Below are 14,254 nucleotides of genomic sequence, written 5' to 3'. Positions count from 1 at the left end.
GATTTATGATTTTTAGTGGCTGTATAATTGTTAGTTCGTATTTTAGTTTCTTATTGCTGTGTAACAGATGACCACAAATTTAGTGGTTTAAGGAATCCAAATTTGTTGTATTCTAGTTTGGGAGGTCAGAAGTCCTAAAATCAACTTGTCAGCAGGGCTGTGGCCCTTCTGGAGCCTCTAGGGGAGAATCTGCTTCCTTGCCTTTTTCAGCTTCTAAAAGCTGCCTGCATGGCCCCATTCTCTATCTTCAAGATCAGTAGTGCTGCATCTTCACATTTCTCTCTCTCTCTCTCTTACTTCTGCTTCTGTCGTTACATCTCCTCTAACTCTGACTCTCCTGCCCCCCTTTTACAAGGACCTTTGTGATTACATTGGATCCACCCAGATAATCCAGGATAATCTTCCCATTTAAAAATTCTTAACTTTATCACAGCAGCAAAGTCCGTTTTACTATGAAATGTAGCATATTCACAGATTCTGGGCATTAGGATGTGGACATATGGGGAGGGGGCATTTTTTGGCCAGCTACAATTGGTGTTTTGTAATGCATTTAACCATTCCCACTTTTGGATACTTTGCATCCAGTTTGAGGCTATTATGATATTCCTAAAAACATATTTGTATCCCTGTATCTTCTTTTCTTTTTGAATGTGTTCCTTCAGATGTAAGGTGTAAGGTTCCTCAAACAAAGGGCATGGATATCTCATGTATTTGCTTTCCAAATACAGAGTTTCATTGTCAGTGAATGTTTGACTGTGTCCACTTCCCTACAACCTCACCAGCATTGCTTTTTTCATCTAAAGGTCTGTTTCCATAATTTGTTACAAAATGACTTTTCAGTGATGTGCTAATTTAATTTCTTTATTGGTTAAGCTAAATCTTTTTGGGGGAGGGGTATGTATCTGCCTGCCTTTGTGTGCCTGTGTGTAGTGTGTGTGTTACATCATTTGTATTTCAAGAATATAGTTTTGTTTGTTTTGCTTTTTAGTAGTACCTGGAGCTAGAAGAATGGAGACAGAGGTCAACTTTCTTAAGTAAGTAGATAGGGCTGATGTTAATGTGTTTTGCTTTCACTTCTCTGTTAAAGAGAATGATCTTCAAAATGGAAAGTGCATTATTAAGAGGAATTCAGAAGACAGTGAAACAGCACCTAGGTAATTTGTATGAGTTCACATCTCTGGGCCACACTAGGTGATAGCTCAGGGTCTTGAAGAAGTTAGCAGATACAATCTCTGAGACACTGTTAGTGATTGTTGAGTAAATCTTAGAGAGTGGGAGAGTTTCCAGAAGACCAGAGATACTCAAATGTTATTTCATATAACTGTTGGAAAAGTTGAATTCCTAAAACTGTCAATGTATGAAATGATCCCTTGCAGAAATTCTGGATTATTGTCATATAAATGATTTATGAGCCCATAGATGAGATTGCATTGATCCCTAGGAACCAGCATAAATTTACTAATGTGTAAATTCATCACATTTCCTTTTGTGATAGGGTTTCTAGATTGAGAGAGGAAGAGAATGCTGTAGACACCAGGGCATTGGCAAAAATCCTCTCAGGTCCCCTTTATGCATATAACATAGAAAAGTTGGAGGATAACAGAATAAACAGATAAATTCACATCTGGTTCTATTCACATGCTATAGCACAGTTAATGAGTGAATGTCAGTTAGCCTAGAAAGAGTTTCCAATGGTGGGCCTTCCAGTTTTTCCTTGGCCCCCAGTTAAAAGGATCCTTAGGATTTAGATGGAAATCTATAAAAATGGCTGATGACACAGAGTTCGATGAATTTGCTCAACCTATAGAATAAATATCCATAGTAGCTCTAATTATGAAAATGGACCCAAACCAACTAGATAAATTTTAATAGAAATAATGAGAATTTTTTTTAAAAATCTGTTGCACTAATACATATTGGGAGAGATTTGCCTTGACAACAGTTCATGTGAAAATGTCAAGTCAGATTGACAACAAACTTAACAGGTACTAACAGTGATGAGGGTACCAAAGAAAGCTAGTACAGGTTAGGTGGCAGGATCGGAAGCAGGGACTGCAGGGCACCCAAGATTGTAGTCCCATTTTACACGACTCTGCTCCCCACATCTGGAGTCTTCTGTTTAATTCTGAATGTGATAAATTAAGACATTTCCTTTAGCTGTCCTTGATCCATGTAGTTCAGCCCACACAACCAATAAAAATGCCCCTCTTAATTTTGATGCAGTGCTATAAAACAACAACATTTTTTGCATTAAAAGAAAAAACTGAAGGGAAATGTACCAAGATGTCAACTGAAGTTGTATTTAGATATTAATCTATACTTCATTTTCCTCCTTTTGTGGCTTTTCAGAATTTCCCCCAATTTTTAATTTGGGGAAAAACAATATTAGTTGTATAGTAAAAGCAGTTATTTTAAATTTATTGCAAGTATGGTTCATATGAGAGCTTGGTGTAATGTAAAAATCATTCAACTGGGAAGAAAAGATCTGGGTGCTAAGCCTGGTACTACCATGAACTAGTAGTCATCTCGGGCAAGCAACTGGTATCACCATGCTGGGTCTGAGTTTCTTATCTGAAGGATGGGGATGGTGAGGGGCAGGGCAAAGTTAACCACTTTTTTTCATTCCCGCCCTTATGTTCTGTCGGGCAGTTACAAGTTCATTCTCATGTTTTTTGGTGAGTCTGGCCACATTTCTAGACAGTGTCCTTCTAGATACTTCTAGATTAAATGGACCCTTCCAGACCCTCTCTGTGGTTCTTTTCATTTTATTCTGTAAGTTCCTTCTTCAGATCTCTCTCCTTCAGGTTCCTATTGGGCCATCCTTATTTTCAAACCTTCAACCCCACGTTAATTAAGCTCTATGCTTGAGTTCCCTTTCATATCAGGAAGACAGATATCTTTTCTTGTTTATAACTGTCTCAGGCCCACCCTTTGGGATTTCTGGATGAGACTAGCACCCCCTTCTCCTCCCTCCTTCACCAGCCCCAGAAGTCATCCTGTGGCTTTGCCTAAGGAATATCAGGCCATCCAATGTGCATTCTCCTTTGCTCTTGGGGACTTCCCTTCAGCGTCTCCACTCTCTGTCATCCTAACCTGAACTGTCTTGGCTACCACCTGCTTTGGATCATAGACTGTGTCTCCAGCTCTGTCCCCGGCACCACTATTTTGATTTAGTTGTAACCATAACAAACATTGACTTTTTAAACTTACTGTTTGATTTTCCCCATTTTATTTCCTCACATTGTCATTTCTAAAAGGGGTGAAAATAATTCATGGGCCTCAATTTACTGTTGACCTAGTCTAATTTCCCCTTGTTGTTAATAATCAAATATGATCAGTATTTTAATTTTTGCTCTTAGAGAACACAATGTAGTATACATCTTCAAACAATCTAACCTTTTGCTTCTTTTGTATTATTTACTTAGATTAAATTCTCAGAGTCGGAGGTCTCTGATTGAAGGCCACATTGGTATGGTTCTTGATCCATTTACATTACCTTTATTTTGACTGACAATAAAGATGAGTATCAGTTCAGCACATTACCTTCTTTCTTTAAAACTTAAAAATATTTAAGAATTTAGCATTTATATTTCAATGTATAAATTTCAGTATCCTTCTTAAGGCTTTCCTCAATCCAAAAAAACTTGGTGGGAGGAATATTTTGCAACCTTAATTAAACCTACTCTTGCCTAAATTTCTGCTTTGGCTTCTTCTACTGTGAATTTTTCTCAGTGTCAGCATTTTTGCATTTTCAGTGCCCAGTGTAGGCACTCACTGCTCTGCTATTCCTATGCCTGCTCTAGGCTTTGCCCTAAATTCCTGTGATTTGTACAACTTACTTTATGTTTATTACTTCTTAACCCAGAAGACTGATGTATTGCCCAGACTCCTGCACACTCGACCTGCCTCAAATATGTCTTGTGTTCATGTATTATGTTTCTGGTTAGTACATTGTGCAGGAAATGAGCTACCCGGTATGGGTAGATGGTTCTTTGACTACACCATCTTTGGCTAGTTCTTCTCTGCTCCTGTCTCCTTGAAGGCCAGCTCCCCACCCCCTGCTTAGAAAGGTTTCCCAACCCAATCAGCAAGATAAGCAGAGCAGAACAGGAAGCCACTTGTATGTGGCCAAAGGCTTCTCTGTACACGTTTGCACCAAATATCTGAATTCTCTCTCCTTAGAATGAAAGATCTTAGAACCGATCTTTTTGTCAGATCTATACAGTGCTTTGTTCCTACGAAGGCTTAATATTTATAAATAGGAAGTACTTAAAACCACTGGGATATGGGTGTTTTAAAAGAGGGTTTGTACAAACTCCAACCCAGCAGTCTGGACTCCTGAAGGCAATTATATAATAATATAGATTACAAGGGGTGACAGTGTGATTGTGAAGACCTTGTGGATCACACCTCCTTTATCTAGTGTATGGATGAGTAGAAAAATGGGGATAAAAACTAAAGGACAAATGGTGTGGGATGGGGGGATGATTTGGGTGTTCTTTTTTCATTTTTATTTTTTATTCTTGCTCTGGTTCTTTCTGATGTAAGGAAGATGTTCAGAGATAGATTGTGGTGATGAACGCGTAACTATGTTATCATACTGTGGACAGTTAATTGTATACCATGGATGATTGTATGGTGTGTGAATGTATCTCAATAAAACTGAATTTAATAAAAAATTTTTAAAAAAAAAGAGGGTTTGTAGTCTGATTTCCCTACATGTTTTTTAGACTCAATAAATGTTAAGTGATTCTAATACAGCATGATAATATAATGGAATGGAAGTTAGGTGGCTGTTGTATGTGTAGTTAATAGCAGTAGAAGACAGAAATAACTCATTTCCTCCCTATAGTCATAGAGATGCCTAGCAGAAGGACAAGGGTGCCTTTTGATATATTTTCATCTTCAGGGTTTCTGAAGATGTGTTCCTGTGCAATGCAGGAATGGAAACTTTGTAGCCAGGACTCCCAGTTAGTAGCTCTGATGAAGTCACCAGAGCTCCTTTAGCAACCAAGTTATTTGCATGTCATAACACTGTGATATGAGTCCAGGCAAACATTTATTTAGTGATAAGTAAGGTGCGCACAGTAAGGTTTGCTCCTTCCTTATGGAGTATTTCCTTGTGAAGTTCATTAGTCCCTGAGACTCCGGGAGGCAAAGGGATATGATGGGAATTGCACAGGCCATAAAGGTCACAAGATCTGTGTTCAAGCCACAGTTTGGCTTGCTGTCCACTAGTTATAAGACTCCATTCCAAGTATCCAGTCACTTGATGGGCCAGAGATCCTTTACCTACAAAATTGATGGGGGAGAAGGGGAATGTTGGAGTAGGTATTTCTAAGGGCTCTCTCAGCTTTAAAACTCTCTAGTGTTTCTAAATTCCATTTTACCCATTATTTGATAATTACTTGCCCATTTACTCAAACTTGGAAAATATGGAAAATCATAAAGGAAAAAATATACCTATACCCTGTAATTCCATAGCCCAGATAAGATAATTGTTAGTATTTCAGTCTGTTTTCTTCTTTTCTTCCAATCTTTTTGCTAGGCATATTTACGTAATAATGTATAAAAACATGATTAAAAACATAGTGGGTGTGTATATGTCAAAATTGGGAATGATTTTTGCCGCGCTTAACATTGTATCGCAAGCTTTGCCCTGTGTCCTGTGAGTGGTGCTCAGAGTTCTTACGCAAAACCGGTTTCCCTCGTCATTTCTGCAGTTTCTTCTGAATTTTCCGTATTGATGACCACATGGTAGGCACTCTCCAAACTAAACACAACTTGGCTTATGAACATCCTGTCAGTACAAACAGCCACCGTATGCCGTTCCAAAGAATAGGATGAAAGGGACATGCCACAGCCACCTGGAGACTCCCTGCCGCTGACTGCCTGGGTTGAGGCTGCTGCAGCCAGAGGTTCATGGGGAGGGGCAGGGCAGCCCCAAGAAAATTGCTCTGGTGTGTGTTTCAACCGTGACTCCAGTGACCTCCCCAGTAGTTTTGGGCGCACCAGGGGAAATGGGGCTGACTCTGGGCAGGGTTGTAAAAGAAGGAGACTTGATCACCAAGGCTTGTCTCTCTGTGCCCTGTTCCCCCTCCTGCACCCTACTCTGCCTCCTCGGCCACCTCTTTGACCCTTGTCCTCCCTTCCCTGCAGTCATCCCCTTCTCTTCCGTGGGCCTGTTACAGTTATTTATGCTACTGATAAAGTTCTTATCGCATATTAATAACCGGGCGTTTGGTGGCAGTTGTTGGGTAGGGGGCAGGGTAGGTTAAATATGGACGTACTAATAAGACATTTACATCTCCTGACCTCCCACATCAGTGAGTTCCAGAGTTAAAGGATAATCTTAGCTAAGATTAGAGGAACACGTGAGGCTGAAATCATGAGCATTTTATACGTCATTTTCATTTGCTTATGGGTAGTATTTCATCTACATTATGGATTCTCTTGGTTTTGGTGGGCTTGCCTGAAACCTAAACATCAGAGAGCCTATATTAATGGAATGTTTTACTACATCACTAGATGAACTTTAAGGACCCTTCTCATTCTAAAAGTCTGTGATTTTATAGCAGTTTCTATGGGAAAATGCATTCTAAGTTCCAAACAGCTGAGGTTTGGATCCCAACTCCTTAAAGAGTTGTGCACCACCACCCATACATAAAATCACCTTTAAATATGCAGGTAGGTGTTTATAATTTGATTTATGTCTAGAGAACAGTAATAAAACTAACAGCTCCTGTTTGAGCACTTCGTATGTACCAGGTTCTATGTTGCATACCTTCACAAGGCCTTTGTTCTCCTCCTCACGATGATTCTCTGAGGTGGGCATTGTCATCTCCATTTTACAGATGAGAAAGCTGAGGCCCAGCAGAGCCAAGACGTGACTTCAGACCTGTCCAGCTCCGAGCTTGTGACCTTGCCTTTTAGGTGCCTGATGCCTCCCAGCCCTGTGCTAGCAAGCCTTTCCTCTTTCTGCTTCACCCCCAAAGTTCCTTCCACGAAAGAGGTGAAAGTTAATTCTTTCAAGAATATCTGTTTTAAGGAAGTAGTGTTATTCCCTTTGAGAGCTCTGAAACGATTCCCTTTGATCTTGTCAAATAACACGATGGATCTTTACTGCTTCTCAGTGGTGGTGAATGAGCAGTTGACATGTCCCAGGGAACTGTAGAGAGAGTAGCCTTAGGAAAGAAAGCCTTTTATAAAAAATTATACTGAAATATTCCATTACATGATTCAAATAAACATACTTAAAATGGTCTGTAAAGAGTAGAATGAAGGAGTTAACAATGATGGATAGCATCATTTCTTCTTTTTTTTTTTTTTTTTTAACATATTCAATTATAGTATTCACATAAACCTAACTTGATATGAGAGCTAGGAATTTCATTTGTTTGCTCATTCACTTTTCAGTCATCAGACTTTTATGAACCCTCCCATGAAGGATGTTCCATTCTGGGAGCCAGGGGAGATATAAGACACAGTCTCTGACTTCAGGCAGCTCAGAACCTAGTGGACCACAGGCCCATACATTTTTAGATCTTTCACTTTGTATTTTTAAAATAGTCAAATGACAAAATATCTTTGAAAACCACCTTGATTTTGAAAGAGCTCTTGTAAACAAGACTAGAAGTGTATTTTACATAGTATAGAGTAGGTACGAAATTTTTCAATGAGGTAAATACTCAACAAGTGTGTATTGAATTGCTAAGACCCACTGACGTATAGTGATGCTGAAACTGTTGATTTTTGCCCATTTGCCGTACGAATGTCTGGGTTTGTTGAAGGTGAGTTCTATTTCATTTTTATTGCCCTGCACTCAAAGATTTGCTTTTTGTGTCACGTATGACCAAGGGAGGATGAGTGTAGGGAGTTAAAGAGGCCATGTGGTTGTTACTCCTGGATATATAGATGAGTGTGGGTTGGGCTCTGGGCTTTTCATAGGCTTTCAATGGAAATGCCAGAGAAAACTGCTAGAGTGGCGTCTAAGGAGAAGACTCATGAGGCTTCAACTTGGGAATTCAGTTGAGGTCTGTTTCACGAGGATCCGAGCTGTGTGTGGTTGTATGGTTCCTGATGGCGGAGATCCCTTCCTGAGTCAGGTTTACTTTCTTGAAAGAGGAGGAGGGTATAGGGAATAAGAATCCCTGGTTTGGGCAGGAAGTCAGTAGTCTCTCCTGAGCATCTGCTAAAGGCTCTACATGGCGTGGCAAAGATTGGGGGTGTTGGTGGTTGGGGGTTACACTGTGATCCCAGTTTTCAAGCTTTTGGAAAGTACAGTTTCCATGAGATGTGCTGACACAAAGAGGTTTTGTATATAATCTGCCTTGAACAAACAGACTTCATGGAATGCCATTTAAAAAAAAATTTATCTGGTCTCCAACTCTCATGTTAAAATTTGTTCAGTGGAAAGTATTTTTCCTGTTCCTGGATGGAAACATATCCCATAACTATTTTGATTCCTCCTGTACAATGAAAAGTCGTATTTTAATTTGCCACACGCTATAAAATGTCTAATATCACACAGTAGTTAAAGCTTCTTATTTCATTCATATTTTCAACTGTTCTCCTTCCCCCAGCTGAGGCCTGCTGCAGGGAGAGTGGGTATGGCTGGATGCTTTCTTTCTTGCTTACTTAGTAGCTGTTGCTTCTGGGTTGGAGTAGGGATGGAGGTGGGGGCAGGAAAAACAGGAAGGGGCACAGGAAAGTTTTAATCTGTCAGGTTGTATCATAGGAAAACTGTCTTTGTTTTCTGGGTGTTTCAAATTGATTCTTTCTTTCAAGGGATACTTTTTGTAGCTCTTTGGAGTTACCCTCTCATCCTGTGTCTGGAGACCTCTTACCTCCTTTTCCTTGACCTGGCTGTTGCACGCCCTTCAGCTTCTTGCAGACTCCTTCCTTGTTCTCTAGAAAGCAAGCCCACTGGTCCATTTGTACTCTGTCTGCTGGGTTCCATTGCTATCTGGGTGACTTTGATGGGCAGAGCCTAATCCATCCCATACAGAAGCTCATGTTGTATCCATGTCTGGTCCATGGGAAATGCTCACACATCCTTTACACCCACGCACACAGGGAGTGCAGACTGATTCCAGTGCAGCTGTTATTTCCTTTGGCTTGTCCATCAAACGTAGAGCTGGCCTATCTCTAGTCCTTTAGGTTTCTTGGGCAGATGTCACAAACAAGGCCATGGTGTCTCCATGAAACTCATGTTATTATCATCTTCTTGAGGCCCCCTCACTAAGCCGGAAGGGGGAGGGAAGAGAACCCCACCTCTTCCCTTCAGCTCTGAGCTTAGGACCAGAGCTACAGCCTGTGTGCTTTAAACATTGTCTCCTTTTAGCCACCAACAGACTGACCCATTTCATCTCTTTGGATGTGAGGGGCTTAAGATTGGTGAAAATGGTTTGGGGCTGTGTCTTTTGACACAGCCTGGTACCTCACTTTGGAATCTGGTATCTAGTCTGGCTTAGTGGCTTAGTTGACACGTCCATTTTAACATCCTGTAGTACTCTGTGAGGGAATCAGTGCTTGTATCTCCTAGGCTCTTGGAGATTCACAACACACAGCCTAGAAAAGGCTCAAAGGCCCAGGGCCCATTTCGCTCTAGCCTTTTCCTCTCCTGACCTTCCTGCTCAAGGGTCTGTGCTCATGGTGTATCTTCCACTGGGCATGTTCCCCTCCCTGTTCTCCATTCCTTCTTTGCATTTCTGGCTTATTCCATTCCTTCAGGATTCTTAGATGTTGTCTCCCCAGTAAAGACTTTTCTTTTTCTGCCCACCTAAGTAGATCTTCTGTCTCGGCATTCTCTTTAGTTCCCTCAGAGTACATATTAGAGATTATAATTTTATCAAATCAATTATATAAACTATTATCTGTCTATGCCATCACATTGTAAACCTCTTGAAGGAAAAGACCATGTTATTTGGTAATACCTAATCTGTACTCACTAAATATTTGCTGAATAAATGAATGAAAGCATGAACTTTAAAGTTAATTTTGTTTAAACCATCATTTCCCAAAAGTATCTCTTATGTGTTGATGCTTAACTTGTAGAGTCTTGGTTACATGGGATGTGTGGACACAGGTTAGGAAGCACCAGTAGGCTTAACTTTTGGTGTATTGATTTGTCCGTTATTGCCTGTCCTGTTCTATCTCTCTCACACACACACACACTCAAGAACTTGGAGGCACACAGGGCAGGGGCTATCACCCCATCACTCAGCACTAAGGTGGAGACGTTAGGCATGAGCTCACTTAGAGGGTCAATGATAAGCGTGGCCCAGAACTTGGCGCTTGTCCTCTCTCTGTCCCACCCACTGTCCCTCTTGTCACAGCTGTCCTCTAGCTTCCAGCAACACCCTGGTCTGGCTTGTTGCGAGGCCTGGCCTCAGTTTGAAATGGAAAGATTAGTTCCTGGCCCAGGATCCGTGTTGCTTGCCGGCATAGTGCTTGCATGTGGCAAATCCCAACTGTTGCTGTTTCTCCCCTTCCGTGGCCTCTCCCTGTCCGTGGCCCACAAGGCTGGAGGTTCGTAGACCGTGGGAAGGTTTTCCTGCCTTGGGAGAAGTGGAAGCTGGATTCTGAAGGAAGGCGTTGGGCTGGAATTGGGTTTGGCTATCGCCTTACCTGTAATACTTTCCCTGGCTGCACAACAGATGTCCAACCCTGGCCATGAGTCAGAGAGCTTCACATTCATTCTTTGACAAGTTTTATTCCGCATAAGACTCCTCAGGGCAGACCAGAGCCTTCCCTTGAGGCCACAACCTTGGTGTACTTGCTTCAGAAGGGGGGAGGCTTATCTTTTTTGTGCATATTCTTCTGGTAGGTCCTGTCTGGTTACTATCAAATAGAAACTACAGTTATTGACGTTTATTGCTTAATTACTGTCTGTTTATTGTGAGGTAATAGTTTTCTTGGTTAGCTGTTACTGCCATGTCATTTTAAAAAACTCATTGTAGCATGACAGTATTTTGTTTTATGCTGTGTTTTTTAGTGTTAGCATTTTTTACAGTCATAATAATAATGCCTCACAATTGAAACGTGCTTCAGATTTAACATAGCACTTTCATTTTACCATCTAATTTGACTCTGTTAAAGGAAATTGCAAGTAGGCAACTTATTTTAGGAGAGTAGGAGGCAAAGCTTTTATCCTGGGTATTACTTTCCTATCAGTTTTGGCATAGTATAACTATTTTTATAACAAGTATTTATTACTTTAGTAACAGATATTAAAAATGAATTTTAAAAGTTGATGAGTTGCAGTTCTTCCAAAAACTAGAGTAGTAGAAGACAGATTCTATCTAGGATCATGGAAAATAAATGATAATATTTTGGCTAGGTGCCACTTCTTTAAAAATTTGAACCAGAATATGGGTTAACACTACCTTGTAAGGCAGTTTGGTAGTCTACCCCCAGAGTGTGCTTAGCATAGACAGCGCCAGTATTTTTAAATTAAAAACATTTCTGGGTTTCACCAGCTGTGGCACCCACCTGCACATAGGCCCCCCTTTATCCTCCCCCCATTGGAATAACTTCCCTCATGGTAAGTTTAAGATTTTATTCCATAATAAAGTATAAATCCTAAAGGAGTGTGTGCAGTTAAAGCATAATTTGTTGCATTTTACTTAGGATTCAGGAAAGAAGCCTGTAGGATGTTCTATGCAAGAATCACAAGTAATCCTTTAATAATAGGTACCTCATAGGGAACAAGCAATGTTCACTATGTGATGTAAAGAAAATAATGAATTAAAATGTTCTTGTGACTCAGGTATCTCACCATTTACTTTACAGGCAGTGCTGGGGTGCATGTGGATTTGTCTTCCTCTTACAGTGACTCCTCCACTCATAGTTTGGGACCCACTGGTTTAAGATCCTTTCTGCAGCTGATCTTGCCTTTCTTTGTAGGAGGCATAGCATAAAGAAAGTAAAATGATTTTGAAGGTGGCAGAGCTGGGTTCAGATTCAGCCCCCACCACTTGTTAGCCATTTGCCCTTGGGTGCATGACTTTAAGTTCCCTCACAGGTAGAATGGGAATACCTACTCATGGTAGGCTGAAAAATGCCCCCCAAAGATATCACATCCTGATTCCTGGAACCTGAGAATGATAATGTTCCGGTTTGCTAATGCTAACATTTTGCAAAACACCAGAAATGGACTGACTTTTATAAAGGGGGTTTATTTGGTTACAAAGTTACAGTCTTAAGGCCATGAAGTGTCCAAGGTGAGGCATCAACAATAGGGTCCTTCATTGAAGGATGGCCTATGGTGTCCAAAAACTCTGTTAGCTGGGGAGGCACATGGCTGGCGTCTGTTTGCTCCTAGGTTGTGTTTCAAAATGGTGTTCTCCAAATTGTTGCTCTTGGGGTGTTTTGTCCTCTCCTAGCTATAGTTCTTCTTCAAAATGTCACTCTCAGTTGCTCTTGGGGTATTTTGTCCTCTCTTAGCTTCTCCAGAGCAAAAGACTGCTTTCAGTGGCCGTCTTCAAAATGTCTAAGTTGCAGCTCCTCTGCAAAATGTCACTCTCAGTTGCTCTCCGAAATGTCACTCTTAGCTGCTCTGAGGTCCTTCTGTCTGTGAACTCCTTTATATGACTCTAGTGATCCAATTAACACTCAACATGAATAGGCTAGGATAGTACCTCCATGGAAATTATCCAGTCAAACGTTGTTTCACTCACAGTTGATTGAGTCACATCTCCATGGAAACCCTCAATCAAAGGATTCCAGTCTAATCAACGCTAATACATCTACCCCCAAAAGATTACATCAAAGAATATGGCTTTTGGAGGGATATAATATATCCAAACTAGCCCAGATACCTTATTTGGGAAAGTTAAGGATCTTAGGATGAAACGATTAACCTGGGTTATTTGAGTGGACCCTAAATGCCATCATAAGTGTCCTTATAAGAGAGTGGCCGAGGGAGATTACAGACTGCAGAGGAGAAGACATACCCAGAAGAGACGACAACAGAAAGACGGAGGCAGAGACTGTGGTGATGCAGCCACAAGTTCAGGAACGCCGGGGGCCGCCAGAACCTGGAAGAGTTGAGGAACCAGTTCTCCCATAGAGCCTCCAGAGAGACTGTGGCTGCCGACACCTGTTTTGGTCCGGTGGTTCTGAGTTTGGTCTTCTGGTCTCTAGAAGTGTCAGAGAATAAATTTCTATTATTTTAAGACACCAAGTTTGCACTAGGAGCCTCAGGAAACTAATACACTACTTTTGTAAGGGGACCTATAACTGCCCGTTTGGATGTATTATGTCCCCCAAAATGCCACGTTCTTTGATGCAGTATTGTGGGGGCAGATGTATTAGTGTTGATTAGGTTGGAATCTTTGGATTAGCTTGTTTCCATGGAGATGTGACCCACTCAACTGTGAGTAATACATTTGATTAGATTATTTTCATGGAGGTATGGCCCTGCGCATTCAGGGTGGGTCTTGATTTTAATCACTGGAGTCCTATAAAATAGCTCACAAACAGAAGGACCTCATAGCAGCCAAGAGAGACATTTTAGAGATAGCCATTGAAAGTAGATTTTTGCTAGTCCAGAGTTTCCCTGGGAGAAACTAAGAGAACACCTCCAGAAGCCTAGAGAAAAATGTTCTGGAAGAAAGAACTGGAACAGATTTTGGGACCAGAGAAGTGGGTGCTGCAAATACCAAGCATGTTGGAAAGGCTTTTTAAAATGGATACGGGGAAAATTCTGGAAAAAGTGTGAGGAGCTTGATAATAAAAGGCCTAGACTGCTTTGAAGAGATTGTTGGAAGAAATATGGACTCTCAAGATAGCTCTGATGAGGCCTTGAACAAAAATGTTGAATGTGTCATTGCAAACTGAAGAAAGGCAATCCTTGTTTTAAAGTGGCAGAGAATTTGGCAAAATTTTGTCCTAGTGTCGGATGGAAGGCAGAATTTGAAAGCGATGAGCTGGAACACTTAGCTAAAGAGATCGTCAAGCTAAATATAGAAGATGTAGCCTGGTTTCTTCTTGCAGCGTATAGTAAAATGCAAGAAAAAAGAGATAAGCTGAAAAATGAACTTGTGGGGTCACAGAAACCAGAAATTAATGGTCTGGAAAACTCTGGGTTTCCAGAAAGTGACACCCCAAAAGCTACAGCTCCACATGAGGATTTAACCAAACATGGAACCCGACCACCATTTCAGTACAAGCCAGGATTGGAGATGGAGTTACCCAGGAAGGATTTGTGGAAAGTCCTGTTGTCTGATGGTTTTGACCCCTGTGTGCTTCA

At 41.0% G+C, this 14,254-nt stretch overlaps 1 protein-coding gene across 6 annotated transcripts in view; it reads left to right on the top strand.

Moving 5' to 3' along the window:
• The window catches only part of PIP5K1B (phosphatidylinositol-4-phosphate 5-kinase type 1 beta), a 343,315-nt gene that overhangs the window by 38,880 nt on the left and 290,181 nt on the right, over positions 1–14,254 (top strand). For 2 of the 6 annotated variants that reach the window (XM_037851227.1, XM_037851228.1), the window contains exon 2: positions 6,855–7,012. The exons of 2 other annotated variants lie outside the window; for them this stretch is intronic. The gene's annotated coding sequence lies outside the window, so the exon portion shown is untranslated. Of the gene's footprint in view, positions 1–999; positions 1,035–6,854; positions 7,013–14,254 lie in introns of those variants that run through there. 2 more of the 6 variants (XM_037851229.1, XM_037851230.1) reach the window with 2 other exon arrangements.

This window comes from Choloepus didactylus, chromosome 10 (genome assembly GCF_015220235.1).
Source record: "Choloepus didactylus isolate mChoDid1 chromosome 10, mChoDid1.pri, whole genome shotgun sequence".
Lineage (NCBI taxonomy): Eukaryota > Metazoa > Chordata > Mammalia > Pilosa > Megalonychidae > Choloepus > Choloepus didactylus.
This window is presented reverse-complemented; position numbering and strand designations above follow the sequence as displayed.